Raw genomic sequence first — 3,834 nt, forward strand, 5'->3', positions numbered from 1 at the left:
GGAAAATGAGACCCATGGAAGCAGGTAACAAGTGGGTGAGTATCTTAAGATGACTAATACTAGTAAGATAAAGCTTTTATATTTAAATGCAATCCTTGTTTAGCTAGTCAGGCACCAGGTAGGGTACACCTTTTGAAATAATATAATAGAACAAATAAGCTGTCTATTTCTAGTGGTTTTCAAATAATTTTGTTTTGTTTACCATAAGCAATTGAACTGGACCAGTTAGTTCCATTTTATATTACTAACCTACTGACATATGCTTCCATATTTTTTCCTTCCATTTTAAACACGCAGGTAAGACTCCAACCATTGCCATAGTCAAGTTTACAGACGAAGTAATCCTTGAGAACATTTCTGTTACTATAGGCAATAAACAGTTCCCCTTTCATAACCAGTTTGAAAGTCAGTAATTTCAAGTCTTCAAAACTTAGGATCACAGGACGGGAATTTGATTTTCATAAACTGATGAAGCACTATTTTTTGAAAGATGTTACTGTAGAATAGGTGTCTCAGCTTTCCTTGCTAGCAGACTACAACAGACCTCACAGCTCTTCTCATTTCTAGTTTAATAATTTTCTTGGGTGTTACTGTACTGCTCATCCTTAACTTGAGTTCAAGTTCCTTCCCCTTGAGTTCTTGCCTTTTACATCATCTTCTAACAAGTGGCCAGCAGTTGCCCTCAGTTGATGATGTCTCAGTTTGTAGAAGATTCAGTGGTCTGGTCTTCAAGGGCACCATCTTGCACTTTGTACTCCATGCCTTCCACCCCATTTGTTTTTCTGCTCTCTGTCAAGTTTGCTTTCCTCCTGTACTGTGTCCTACCACCTCTCTGTCTTAAATGCACATCCCAGCTCTGTGTCATCCACAGACCCACAGCTGATGAAATCTGGGGAAGACTGACACACAGAGGCACTGAGTGCCTTACCCCTGTCATGCCCTTCTAGTGGCAGAGCTGAGAACAGAGACAGGACTCCTCCTCATGTCAGGGCTTTTGCTTTACCCGTTTGTTTCCCTTGAGCTGGAAGCTCAGACAAGCTGTTTTCATGTACAGCTGCAAGGGAGCTGCTGTGCTTCACAAAGAAGAGATTGGCGTGATCTAAATGTGGTGATGGAAGCAGTCTGAAACAGATAATTTTTTAATTCAGTTTTTGCTTCTCTAACCCAAGTTGTCTTTCACTGATATTTTCTTAAACAGCAGGGCAACGAAGAGTTAATGCAGGTAGACAACATTTGCCTAGTTCTAAGCTGGGAACACATCTGGGAAACACTGTTGCACTGGTCCAAAGACTCTGCAGTGCACTCTGATTAACACATTTACTGTGTGTTTCACTTCATTGTTAAAAAGAATGAAAAACAAAGGCAGTCATTGGTGTTATACTGGTTGAAGATACAAGTTTTTGAAGATTAAAGCAAGAGCAATGAAGACCCGTTAAGAAAAATGTTTATTAGTCTTATTCAGGCTCTCTTAGAAAGCTGAAATTATTTTCCCTAGATGAATTCTTCTTCCATTTGATATACAGTGTGTTATACTGGATTTCTGACCCAGCTGGTGGGAGTACAAGTTTCATTTGTATTCTGCAGTCTTTGAGTCCTTGTCAGCCTCATCTGTGATGTCAAGCAGGAAGATGCTAATTTTGGGATGTCATCTCCTAGCTCCCAGTGCTCCACAGAGACCACAATTCGTTTCTAGTAGTGCTGCCCCAGAGGCGACCTCAGCTGATGCTGTGTCAAATCAGGATGTCCATCTACAACACAGTTACAATTCATAGTGCAGATAGGTTCTCAACATACTTCCTTTTATGATATATATATATATTTAACCTACTGTTCTCAAATGCAAGGGAAGAGGGTATTCTGGCAAATGATTGTGCCTGAATTTATCATCTAGCATCTCCTCCAGCCTCGTTTTCTTATATCTGTCCTCAAGAAAGATATGTGCAAACAGGACAGACAAAAACAAGTTGCAGTCTTCCCTTTGGGCATAAGCAAGCAAATTCTATTGCCTAGAGAGTTTCCAAACTGGAGGTGAAAGAATTGTCAAGAATCAATCTCAGACTCTAGGATCCTAAAAGCTGAGTGCTCCCTGCCAGCTAGGATCACATAGCAGTGATCTGACCAGCTCCTGAAGGGGCTGCCCCACGGAGCACCCCAGAGGCAGCTGCGCAGTGGCCACACATGACTATCCCCTTGCCTGTGTCTTTCATGACTTGCCAGCCCATGCTGTGCCCACCCATTTCCCCATGGTGGTGGTAGGCTGCATAAGGGGACTCTTCAAAGCTCCCTGGGGTGGGTTCTCTGAGTGCCCTGCATCTCTGTGCTCCCTGGGGATGAGCAGGGACCCATACGCTAGGGGAAAGTAGAGGAGACTTAGGGAACCATTTTGCTGTAGCTAAAATGGCTCTTTGTTTCTGTATTTGAAGGGAAAAATATGTTACTTTGTCCTCTTCTTTGAGGTGGACAAATTGAACTGCTGAGTGATCTTGAGCTATCTCTTGCTACATGCCTCTCCTTGCTGGCTGTTTTGCCTCTTCCCTCAAGATCAGGAACAAAGATAAGGAATTGGATCACAAGGAGAAGTCTAGGGAGGAACCAGCCTAGCACCTGGACTAAATCCACACAGGGAAGTAGAGCCAAGGCTTTGAAGAAACTGGGGAAGTCAGAGGGTTTTTGACCTTGTTGAAGGAGGGAGATGGAAGGGAACTCATTATCCAGATGTAAAAAAGAAAACAAAATTAAAAGCAAAAGAAGAAATCAAAGAAGCAAACACTGGAAACCATCTACAAGTACAACTGAATCAGCAGACTGTTTACATCACTGCTGTGAGTTGTAGGCTGGACAAGACTTTACTTGTTTAAAACTTTAAGTAGGTTCAGCTGTGTCAGGGCTGGTATACAGTGGATAGTGGAGGCCTTCTCCTCCATCTTACTGATACTGGGGAGAAATTCATCCAGCTGCTAAACTTGTACTTGGGAGTCCCACTGCTTGTATTCCAGGTAATACATTGCTTTTTATGTTTCCTTCATCGGCTTTGAAGTTGCTTCTTCAAAACAGTTGTCTGTCTGCTAGTGACAGTCCCATATATATGCACACCTAAAGACTTCAGTATTTTACTGCTGCACTGCGTACCAACATGGTATTTACAGTTCTTTTAGACTCTCCACTGACTGTGGTCACAAGCAGAAGTTGCAGGACTTCCACCACCAAAATGCTAAAGGGCCAGCATGAGACCTGGGACTCCAGGAAAAGAACTGGGCTGTTCACCTGTGCATCTCCACTCATGCTATCACAGAGGTAAGAGCCTCTAAAATGTTCAGGCTCTTACCTCTATTCAGGGAATAAGAATTTGCTATATTTTTTCCCTTCTTTCTGTTGTTTCAGTCTGTCTTTTCTCCTGGTTCTCTTATATATTGTTTCATTAATCCAGTTGCATGATAGCCTGTGAGGACTGAAAATGCAAGAGTTTTGCTCTGCTCCACACTGCTGGTGCCCTGCTGCTTGCTCTGACAGCTGCCCATATCCCATGCCTGGATCTAGACTTGTTGGCACTGAAATCAGCACTGGCAAAACACTCATCACAGGTAAGGGGAAGTGGCTGGGGATGTTGGAGTTGAGCCAAGGCTGTGATAGGCATGGGAAGGTATGATTTTTTAAGTTCTGTAATACATTGTTATCATTGTGTGAAAGGGGTAGTGGTAGTCTTGACAATAAGGCACGAGGTTGGCAGGTTCATTCTAGACTTTGTGAGAGGTATTGGTAAGTCACATAGTCTCTCCCTAGCTGAACTTTCTATCTAAAAAGTCAGTGTAATTATAAGGAATGGGAGACAGGGAG

This window comes from Corapipo altera, unplaced genomic scaffold, assembly GCF_003945725.1.
Source record: "Corapipo altera isolate COAL_440 unplaced genomic scaffold, ASM394572v1 2c, whole genome shotgun sequence".
Classification (NCBI taxonomy): domain Eukaryota; kingdom Metazoa; phylum Chordata; class Aves; order Passeriformes; family Pipridae; genus Corapipo; species Corapipo altera.